A 12,448-nucleotide genomic window follows, 5' to 3' on the forward strand; every position below is an offset into this window, starting at 1 on the left:
ATTTCTTTAAATGTACAGCTGAGGTCCTGTCTTTTCTCTCAAGTTGATGTAAAAGATCCCATGGTACCACTTCGAAGAACAGCAACGGAGTTATCCCAAGTCTCCTGGCCAATATTTATCCCTCAATCAACGTCACACACACGGAATATCTGGCCACTACCACATTGCTGTTTGCGGGGGCTTGCTGTGCCCACAATGACTGACGAATTTCCTACATTACAATAGTGATTGCACTTCAAAGCACTTCATTAGTTGTAAAGCACTCTGAGAAGTGCTGAGGTCATGAAAGGCGCTATATAAATACATGCCTGTCAGGATCAAAAGGAGAAACGATATGGGTTGGAATTCTGCAGCCCGCCAGCAGCACACCATCAACCGCACCCCCACCCCCACCCCCCCCCCCCCACCCCCCGCGGGTTTCCCGGCAGCGTGGGGTGGCTTCAATGGGAAACCCCATTAACAAGCGGTGGGAGTAGAGAATCCCAACGCCAGCGAATGTCGTGCTGCCATGAAACACGCAACTGGGGGACAGGAGAAACCCGGCCATTGGAATGGAAACCATTAATCATATTTCCAGCATCCACGTGCAGACTCCGCACAGACAGTGACCCAAGCGGGAATCAAACCCGGACCCCTGGCAGCATGAAGCAACAGTGCTAACCACTGTGCTACCATGCCACCCATCTAGCAACCTGTCCCAGGTAAGACCTGCTATGGGATCAGATGAAAATCTGCCTTGTGCACCACTAGTTATGGGAAGAAAAACAGTTGTGTGTTTGGGAAGGGACACCTGAAGTGGCTTTTGTCAAAATAGAACAGCAGAACATGAAGTAAAATAATTACAAGGAACATTTCTACAGTTCAATTTGCAGCATTCAGCTCAGAAAGGGGAACCATAATTAATGTGAAGAAATTAAAGTCCATTTTATTTTCCTGACTAATGAATTAACATGATGGGGTTATTGGAGTTTCCATGGGAAGAGTGGGGATGTCACTGGTGAAGAAAGAAAGGAATTGTGTAGAAAGAGGGACTTGGGAGTATTTGGAACTTTTTTTAGTTAGTAAATGTTTCGAGTGGGAATGAGCAGACAGCCAACAAACCCGGCTGGAAGTACCAACAACCTGCATTGACTTTGATTTATTGATTACATTTTCAAAGAGACATTCAGGAGAGAATGAAGATAGATGAGCCTCTGTTTTGAAAAGCACAGTGGCTCCATATCCTGTGCAAGGAAACTAAGGCTGAAGAGTATTTTGTTAATGTCCCAGTCAAGGAATATCTGGAAGATGCGGTGATAAGAAGGGTCCAGTATCTTCTGAATGAAGCTTGAAAATATTTGCCACGACAACCCTGGAACACGCAGCAGCTATTATCCAGAGTTTTAAAGTTTGGAATACCTGTCAGGGAAAACTGGACATATTTGTTTTGGATATTTCATCGTACTGATTTTGAGGTACCTGAGGCATTTGCTTGGCAATGGCTGACACACAAACAAAACTGAGGTTGGACAATCCACTGGATAAATTCTGTACAGGAATTGCGTTACAAATTCCATTGGTGTAGAAAATGTCAAGAGAAGATTTAGTAGACTTTTAAAAATTGTGAGATATTGATAGAGTTACCAGAGGAACACTATTTCCTTTGCTTGGAGAGTCTGTGATGAAGACTCAGAAATTTAAAACCGTCACAAACAGAGTGAGAAGCAGTGAGGGATACATCTTTACACAATGTTGTTTCGGATTCGATGTCAGAAGTCATATTCGAGGCAGAATGTTGCAGTTCCAAGAATCAAATGAATAAGTATTCAAAAAAATGGAAGATATAGGTTAGGTGAATTGACCATGCTAAAATTGCCCCTTAGTGTCCAAAAGGTTAGGTTGGGTTACTGGATTACGGGGATAGGGTGGTGGTGTGAGTTTATGTGGGATGCTCTTTCCAAAGGCCAGTGCAGACACGATGGGCCGAATGGCCTCCTTCTGCACTGTAAACTCTATTCTATTCTATAGGGAGAGGTGGGGCAACAGCAATTGTTCTGCGTGGCTCTAGTACAGACATTATGGGCTGAATAGTTTCCCTATAATCTGTAAACTAGAGTTTCAGTAGCCAGTGGCTGCATACATTCCTGCAATATCCAACCTGGTCCCAAGAGATTAAAATCACTAAGTAACTAGCTGGGTCCAATTAATGGTCTCCCTCAGCAGTCAGCCCTCCTCATTCTGGCATCACTATTTGCCACAGTTTGTGATGTGGCTCATTCGATGTTTACATTATCATATCACTGAACCCTCCAGTGCGTAAATCTTTGTGATACTCCATGGCGATACTGAGTGCTGCGGTGAGAATTGTCACTGGGAAAGTTCGTTTCATGGTCCTGGGGTTCTGGCAAACCTGTAACAGGAAGAAAAGAGCAGACGATATGTCAGGCTGTACAAGTTGGCATGCTGATGCTGTGCAGACAGCACATGGCACATTACACAGCGTTACAATCAGTGCTTCACAAAGAGAATATTTCCAACTGTAGGGATATATATTCCTCCCCTCCAGTGTGCTCTGCCTGTGCTGTGTCCAACCAACGAGCTCCAAGATAGTATCTCCAAACAAAATTTGGAGCTTTATTCAGCTGAGCTTTTGCACCTGCCTCCACATCTCTCCTTCCACTGAAAGCAATCTTTTCCTGTATGTAAATGAGGTAGCATTCTTTAAGCGAATATTTCATGCTGCGTATTTCAGACAACAGCAATTTTCTGCCCTTGAGCATGACATTTCAGAATATAAATTACCTAGTTTACAGGAAGTTCGTGAAACTGTTTGAGGGCTGGCTGAGTGTCTGGTAGTTGTTAGACTTGTGTGAATAATTGTCAGCACTTTGGTCTTTCAAGCTGTATCATTGCTGATTCTTCCTTGCTAGACTACACGACTATGCCTTCCTTGCATGAATGTCGCATTTACAGCAGATGACTGTGCCAACTTAAATAACTAGCTGGGAGCAATTGTGTGCTGACGGTGCTGATTTAAAGTAAGTATCCTGACTCCCTAGCATCCTGTGTGTCATTCCTCCCTTTTCTTTCACTACTAGTAGCAGAGAATTCATCCACCTGAGTCCGACTGTCTAACACCGCCTTGAAAATATCTCTGCTGTAGTGATCTGTACATCTGTGCATATATCTGGACAAACACCAGGGACTGCAGACAGATGTAACAGCCACTAGAGGGCATCAGAGATGGGTATAAAGGGTCCAGCCCAAGGTAGGATCCGCCTCTTTCAGAAGCACAGGGCTAGGGAGCAGCAGCAGCAGACAGAGACAGCTCAGCATAGGCAGCTTACCTTATCTAGTTGAGCTCTGGAAACAGAACAAACCTACTGAATAAAGTATTTGTATTAACTGGAAGTCTACAATCTTTATTCAGACTTAGAGAATAATATATGATACCAGGAGGGATTTCAGAAAGCTAGCTAGACATCAGCAAGAGAAGAAAAACTTAAACCGGATATTCGACTGTGGAAGACTTCGCAGCCAATGGATCCTCGACGACTAACTGATTCGATGGAGCTTGTTGGAACTCCATGGCGGCTGGAAACAACCAGTATTTTAAGTTATAACTGGAAAATGTTTGAACAGATGTTCCAAATATATATCACAACTAATGATTTAAGCCATGCCCTTGATGCAACGAAAATAGCCCTACTTCTCTCAACAGGAGGGCATGGAGCTAGAGAAATCTATAATTTCTTTAATTACATAGAAGATAAAGACAAATCCAAAGTAGAAATCATACTCAAAAAATTTGCCAAATGCTGCAACAGTCAGGCTGGTGAGATGCTGGAAAGACTTAACTCTTATCAGAGAAACGGAGGGCCCATCTCTGATTTTATTACAAATCTCAAGCTAATTCCACAAGGCTGTGATTATGCTGGTTTCAGAGACATTGTGATAGTGCATCAATTAATTTCTGGACTACCTGATAAAAATTTGAGGGAAGAACTATTACAAAATAAGCTTCTCTCGAAATCGCTATACAAAAATACAAAAACAAAATCAATACTGTCAGTTGTTACAAACACAGAATCAGTGTCTAGAAAATAAAAACGGCGCCAAAACTTACCACGAGGCAGAGACAGGATTGAAGGAAGTTCTGAGCGGCAGCCATCTTGAGGAAGGAGCCGCATATGCGCAGTTGTGCCAATAGCGCACAGTAAAGGAAACTCGAATTGCGCATGGGCAATCGAGTCCGGCACATGACGTCACTAGTATCATGTCTCAGCTGACCTGACCACGCCCACTTAAAAGGGAAATGCACGAAAATGAACAAAAATAAATTTAAAGCTGCGACACCCAATTTTCCAGCCTCAATAGACAGAACAATGCATGAACTTACACCAGCAGTTAAAAATAACTTTCACAACACCCTGGAGCAAGCAGTTAGCACCGCCCTAGAAGATGATATGGTCCTTGTAGACTATGACTCAGACGAAGATTTCACCTTGGGAGATGGCTACCCCAGTACCAAATCCGAACCGCAACTCGAGGTGTTGTACCGTGAAGACCCCGACGATGAGTTCTTCGGAATGGGGAATCTGCAGCCCAGCATATATGACATCCCGACTCGTGAGTGCAGGATTATGCTGCGGCCTGATGCCAAGAAAGAGAGAGTAGTCCATGCACCATGAAGGGTCCCAGCCTCCACACAAGAAGATGATTTGTTCATTGAACATGAAGAGAACGATCACAACTCCGAACAAAAAGCGATGATTTGTCCAATGAACAATACACACAATACTGCTCAGACATGGCTGAGTTATTCAGAGATCCTGATCACAGCATCAGCAACACAGTTGAAAAGCTCAATACGACTCTTCTCATGGTAGATGAATCCAACACCATGATGCCATGGCAGATCGTCGATACATTGGATGACAGCAATACCCAAGATGAAGTCAACGCCACATGGAGAGCACAGAACGACTCCGTTGAGAGAGCACAGATCGACTCTACAGCAAGAACACTGCACAACTCCACAAAGAGAGCGATGACAGACTCCACAGAGCGAGCGATGACAAACTCCACAGAGAGCGTGATGAAGGGTTCCACAGAGAGAGCGATGAAGGACTCCACAAGGAGAGCGACACAAGCCTCCACAAAGAGAGCGATGCAAGCCTCCACAAAGAGAGTGACGCAAGCCTCCACAGACAGCTCGGTGATAGACTCATAAATGGAAGCAAGCAAACACTCCATAGCGAACGCCATGCATGTACAAGACCATTAAGATCTATCAAGCTACTACGCTAGTGGGGGATCTAGCAGGGGGGGTGGGGGGGGGAGTTATTGGGCTGCTGCTGCTGGGGAGAGGGGGGAGCTGGTATGGGGTGGGATGGGCGGGGGGGCACCGCCTGGGGGGGACACAGCTGCGTGGGAACCGGGTGAGGAGCTGGAAAAAGGGGATGGCTAATCGACGAGGGGGGGGGTAAAAAAAACCCCAACCCGGCTGATCACGTGGAATGTGAGAGGGCTGAACGGGCCGATAAAGAGGGCACGGGTACTCGCACACCTTAAGAAACTTAAGGCAGACATGGTTATGTTACAGGAGACGCACTTGAAACTGATAGACCAGGTTAGACTACGCAAAGGATGGGTGGGGCAGGTGTTTCATTCGGGGCTAGACGCGAAAAACAGGGGAGTGGCTATACTAGTGGGGAAGCGGGTAATGTTTGAGGCAAAGACCATAGTGGCGGATAGCGGGGGCAGATACGTGATGGTGAGTGGCAAATTACAGGGGGAGACGGTGGTTTTGGTAAACGTATATGCCCCGAACTGGGATGATGCCCATTTTATGAGGCGTATGCTAGGACGCATCCCGGACCTAGAGGTGGGAAAGTTGGTAATGGGGGGAGATTTCAATACGGTGCTGGAACCAGGGCTGGACAGGTCGAGGTCCAGGACTGGAAGGAGGTCGGCAGCAGCTAAGGTGCTTAAAGATTTTATGGAGCAGATGGGAGGAGTAGACCCGTGGAGATTTAGCAGACCTAGGAGTAAGGAGTTTTCGTTTTTCTCCTATGTCCACAAAGTCTATTCGCGAATAGACTTTTTTGTTTTGGGAAGGGCGTTGATCCCGAAGGTGAGGGGAACGGAGTATACGGCTATAGCCATTTCGGATCACGCTCCACATTGGGTGGACTTGGAGATAGGGGAGGAAACAGAAGGGCGCCCACCCTGGAGAATGGACATGGGACTAATGGCAGATGAGGGGGTGTGTCTAAGGGTGAGGGGGTGCATTGAAAAGTACTTGGAACTCAATGATAATGGGGAGGTCCAGGTGGGAGTGGTTTGGGAGGCGCTGAAGGCAGTGGTTAGAGGGGAGCTGATATCAATAAGGGCACATAAAGGAAAGCAGGAGAGTAGAGAACGGGAGCGGTTGCTGCATGAACTTCTGAGGGTGGACAGGCAATATGCGGAGGCACCGGAGGAGGGACTGTACAGGGAAAGGCAAAGGCTACACGTAGAATTTGACTTGCTGACAACGGGTACTGCAGAGGCACAGTGGAGGAAGGCACAGGGTGTACAGTACGAATATGGGGAGAAGGCGAGCAGGTTGCTGGCCCACCAATTGAGGAAAAGGGGAGCAGCGAGGGAAATAGGGGGAGTGAGGGATGAGGAAGGAGAGATGGAGCAGGGAGCGGAGAGAGTGAATGGAGTGTTCAAGGCATTCTATAAAAGATTATACGAAGCTCAACCCCCGGATGGGAGGGAGAGAATGATGGGCTTTCTGGACCGGCTGGAATTTCCTAAGGTGGAGGAGCAGGAGAGGGTGGGACTGGGAGCACAGATCGAAATAGAGGAAGTAGTGAAAGGAATTAGGAGCATGCAGGCGGGGAAGGCTCCGGGACCGGATGGATTTCCAGTTGATTTTTATAGGAAATATGTGGACTTGCTTGCCCCGCTACTGATGAGGACCTTTAATGAGGCAAAGGAAAGGGGACAGCTGCCCCCGACTATGTCTGAGGCAACAATATCGCTTCTCCTAAAGAAGGAAAAAGACCCGCTGCAATGCGGGTCCTATAGACCTATTTCCCTCCTAAATGTAGACGCTAAGATTCTGGCCAAGGTAATGGCAATGAGGATAGAGGATTGTGTCCCGGGGGTGGTCCACGAGGACCAAACTGGGTTTGTGAAGGGGAGACAGCTGAATATGAATATACGGAGGCTGCTAGTGGTAATGATGATGCCCCCACCAGAGGGGGAAGCGGAGATAGTGGTGGCGATGGATGCCGAGAAAGCATTTGATAGAGTGGAGTGGGATTATTTGTGGGAGGTGCTGAGGAGATTTGGTTTTGGAAATGAGTATGTTAGATGGGTACAGCTGTTGTATAGGGCCCCGATGGCGAGTGTGGTCACGAATGGACGGGGATCTGCATACTTTCGGCTCCATAGAGGGACAAGGCAGGGATGCCCTCTGTCCCCATTATTGTTTGCGTTGGAGATTGAGCCTCTGGCAATAGCATTGAGGGGTTCCAGGAAATGGAGGGGAGTACTCAGAGGACGAGAAGAACACCGGGTATCTCTGTATGCGGACGATTTGCTGCTATATGTAGCGGACCCGGCGGAGGGGATGCCAGAGATAATGCGGACACTTCGGGAGTTTGGAGAATTCTCAGGATATAAACTGAACATGGGGAAAAGTGAGTTGTTTGTGGTGCATCCAGGGGAGCAGAGCAGAGAAATAGAAGACTTACTGCTGAGGAAGGTAACAAGGGACTTTCGTTATTTGGGGATCCAGATAGCCAAGAATTGGGGCACATTGCATAGGTTAAATTTAACGCGGTTGGTGGAACAGATGGAGGAGGACTTCAAGAGATGGGACATGGTATCCCTGTCATTGGCAGGGAGGGTGCAGGCGGTTAAAATGGTAGTCCTCCCGAGATTCCTTTTTGTGTTTCAGTGCCTCCCGGTGGTGATCACGAAGGCTTTTTTCAAAAAGGATTGAAAAGAGTATCATGAGTTCTGTGTGGGCCGGGGAGACCCCGAGAGTGAGGAAGGGATTCTTACAGCGTAGTAGGGATAGGGGGTGGGGGCTGGCACTACCGAGCCTAAGTGAGTACTACTGGGCCGCCAATATCTCAATGGTGAGTAAGTGGATGGGAGAAGAGGAGGGAGCAGCGTGGAAGAGATTGGAGAGGGCGTCCTGTAGGGGGACTAGCCTACAAGCTATGGTGACAGCCCCATTGCCGCTCTCACCGAAGAAATACACCACAAGCCTGGTGGTGGTGGCTACTTTGAAAATTTGGGGGCAGTGGAGACGGCATAGGGGAAAGACGGGAGCCTTGGTGGGGTCCCCGATAAGAAATAATCATAGGTTTGCTCCGGGGAGAATGGATGGGGGATTTGGAATATGGCAAAGAGCAGGAGTAACACAATTGAAAGATCTGTTTGTGGATGGGAAGTTTGCAAGTCTGGGAGCGCTGACCGAGAAATATGGGTTGCCCCAAGGGAATGCATTCCGGTATATGCAACTGAGGGCTTTTGCGAGGCAACAGGTGAGGGAATTCCTGCAGCTCCCGACGCAGGAGGTGCAGGACAGAGTGAACTCAAAGACATGGGTGGGGGATGGTAAGGTGTCGGACATATACAGGGAAATGAGGGACGAGGGGGAGATCATGGTAGATGAGCTGAAAGGGAAATGGGAAGAAGAGCTGGGGGAGGAGATTGAGGAGGGGCTGTGGGATGATGCCCTACGTAGGGTAAACTCATCGTCCTCGTGTGCCAGGCTACGATACAATATAAGGTGTTACACAGGGCGCATATGACTGGAGCACGGCTCAGTAAATTTTTTGGGGTAGAAGATAGGTGTGCGAGATGCTCGAGAAGCCCAGCGAATCACACCCACATGTTCTGGTCATGTCCGGCACTACAGGGGTTTTGGGTGGGGGTGACAAAGGTGCTTTCGAAAGTAGTTGGGGTCCGGGTCGAACCAAGCTGGGGGTTGGCTATATTTGGGGTTGCAGAAGAGCCGGGAGTGCAGGAGGCGAGAGAGGCTGATGTTTTGGCCTTTGCGTCCCTAGTAGCCCGGCGCAGGATACTGTTGATGTGGAAGGAAGCCAAGCCCCCGGGGGTGGAGACCTGGATAAATGACATGGCAGGGTTTATAAAGCTGGAAAGGATTAAGTTCGTCCTAAGGGGATCGGCTCAAGGGTTCACCAGGCGGTGGCCACCATTCGTCGAATACCTCACAGAAAGATAGAGGGAGTGGAAAAGATGAAGACAGCAGCAGCAGCCCAGGGGGGCGGGGGGGGGGGGGGGGGATGGGGTGGGGGGGGGGAGGAACCAGAAGGACTCTCAGGGTTGTTAATATATATGTATAATATGTATAGGTTGTTGTTATAGATAATTGTATATTGGACTGTTAAATCATATTTTTGGAGAGTGTATATCTGAGGCAAGGCAGTTGCCATTTAGTTTTAGTTTTCGTTTTTGTTATATATTATTTATTTTTTGTTTATAAAAACAGTTATTTGTACTGCTATATTACTGTGTGAAGGATACACAATGTACGGTGATGGTTGGCCAAAAATTTTCAATTAAATATATATATATTTTAAAATCCATCAAGCTTATTTGAGCCACCAGAAGAAGACACTGAATGTCTACCCACTGTATGTGAGACAATTGATGAAGAAATCACAATTCCCATGCAGGATGTGCAGGATCACAGCGAGACTGACAGATCTCAGCTCGTCTGCACAGAAGCCCTCAATAATCAGAGGACAGCTACTCATGAGTCCAGAGAGACCACGTCAATAGAAATCTTGAAGATTCTGACTCCAGAAGAGAAGCACCACAACCCACAACAAAATGAAAGCGTGAAGATTTTGACTCCAGAAAAGGCGCACAAAGAGATCACAGATGATTCAAATGAACCTGAAATGACTCCAAAAGAGGAGCACCTAGAAATCAATGATGATTCAAGTGAACCAGAAATGACTCTAGAAGAGGAGTACCAAGTAAGCAAAGAAGAGGAATCGAATCCGCCACAAATGACTGATGTCACCAACATCAATGCAACATCAGATCATTCTCACAATTCTCAAGAAGATACGCTCAATGTAGCAGAGACCACAAAGGACACTGACACCAATAACTGTGACAATGACTCAAATCATCCACATGGCACAGTCATTGAGCGCAACAAGAACAACAAAAACCGCACAAAGCACATCAGAAACAAGAACAACAACAGCAACAACAAAAGCAACATGCAGCGCAACAAGAACGACAAAAGCAACAAGAAGCATCCCAGAAACAACAAGCACGACAAGAAAAAGAGCAAGAATAAAAGCAAAAATAACAAAAACAGAATCAACAAGTGTGACAAAAAGAACAACAAGAACGACAACAATGAAACAACGACCTGTACAACATGGTACAACTCTGCACGTGAAGGACAATGCCACAGCACACTGCAAAACAATGACAAGACTACAAACATGCCATGGCATGATAAAGAATCTCACAAATTCACATCTGCTCTAGAACAAACAAGCAAAACAGCTTTCACGAACGATGACATACAGAATCAATATGACAAACACAAGCCAAAGTTGAGGTCAGACAATGGTGCGACACAGAATCGCTACCCGCAATCAAATGGAACAGGGGAAAAAGGTGTCCACATCATTAAACGGCTCATCCGCAAAGCAGCCGAGTCACGTTCCGACATCAACCTTGCTCTGTTATTGTACCGAGCAATCCCATTGAGTTCAGGACTGCCAGCAGCGCAAATGCTCTTCGGCAGAGACATCCGGACAACCCTACCGGCAAAGCAATTCCGAGACCCCAGCAATGCACCAGTTCTCGACGACATGCGGGCACTATGCTCCAAACAAAAACTATACAACGATCAACATGCGATCCCACTCAAATCACTGACAATAGGTGACACCATCAGAATCAGGGACCCAGGAGGCGGATGGTCTGAGTCAGCCATGGTGATCAGGCAGGAGGCACCTCGGTCCTACATTGTCAAATCGTCTGCGGGAGTACTTTTTCACCGTAACCGCCGGGATCTATTAGAGATTCGACCTACAACGCCAGTATTTCCCACACTGGACTTGACCGAGTCCATTTGTCCACAGGACGTTCCTCGCCACACAACGCCAAACAGTACTCTTGATGACATCAAACCATCATCCCTACTACCACCGTTAAGACGCTCCAGCAGAAGCCATAAGGCACCCGACCGGTTAGATTTGTGACGCCACTTCAACACACACACAAGACAAATATGGACATTTCTCACGATGGACTCACAACACAGTTAATTGTTTCTGTATTACTTTTATCATTTTCACAGTGTGCAGATTTGCATAGTCTCACCACTTGTTATGTACAGTTTTCTTGAGGCCAGTCTAGAAAACATGTCCAATAAAAGGGGGGGGGGGTGTAGTGATCTGTACATCAGTACATTCATCTGCACATACACCAGGGACTGCAGGCAGATGTAACAGCCACTAGAGGGCATCAGAGACGGGTATAAAGGGTCCAGCCCAAGGGAGGATCCGCCTCTTTCAGAAGCACAGGGCTAGTGAGCAGCACACAGAGACAGCTCAGCATAGGCAGCTTACCTTAGCTTCACTGGTCATACCTCTTGACTGTATTATATCTAGTTAAGCTCTGAAAACAGAACAACCCCACTGAATAAAGTATTTGTATTAACTGGAAGTCTACAATCCTTATTCAGACTTAGAGAATAATATATCTGCCTCTCTCTTTCTGTCTTCACTTTGAAATAACCTCCTCAAAGCCCTTCACTGCAACTGAGTTTCAGGTAACTCCTCTTAATCTCTCCCAACCCATCTCAGTATTGAATATATTCAATAGGCGGCTGGATATAGCACTTGGGAAGAATGGGATCAAAGGCTATGGGGAGAAAGCAGGATTAGGCTATTGAATTGGATGATCAGCCATGATTGTGATGAATGGTGGAGCAAGCTCGAAGGGCCAAAAGACCTCCTCCTGCTCCTATCTTCTATGTATCTATGTTTCTATGTATCCTCTCCCTCTTCTGAACTGTGACATGCTTTGGAACCTTTATGTTAATGGTATTATGATGCGAATACAGGTTCTTCTTACTACTTTGTTGGGTGATGGCTGTATTCAAGTAAACTTGAGTTCCAGTGAAGCCCAGCGCAAACTGAGAGAACAGCACCTCATCTTCTGATTAGGCACGTTACAGCCTTCCGGACTTAACATTGAGCTCAACAATTCCAGACTGTGAACTCTCTCCTCCACCTTCACCCCATTTTATTTTCATCTATTTATTTTCATTTCTTCCATTGATCTATTTATTCCCCTCATCATTGTTCCCCCTCCCCTCACCCCACTTGGGCCAACTGCTCCTAGTTGCCCTTTGACACACAGCTCACCTTCACTATCAGCATCCTTCTTAGCTTTAATC

The sequence above is a fragment of the Scyliorhinus torazame genome, chromosome 13 (assembly GCF_047496885.1).
Source record: "Scyliorhinus torazame isolate Kashiwa2021f chromosome 13, sScyTor2.1, whole genome shotgun sequence".
Taxonomy (NCBI): domain Eukaryota; kingdom Metazoa; phylum Chordata; class Chondrichthyes; order Carcharhiniformes; family Scyliorhinidae; genus Scyliorhinus; species Scyliorhinus torazame.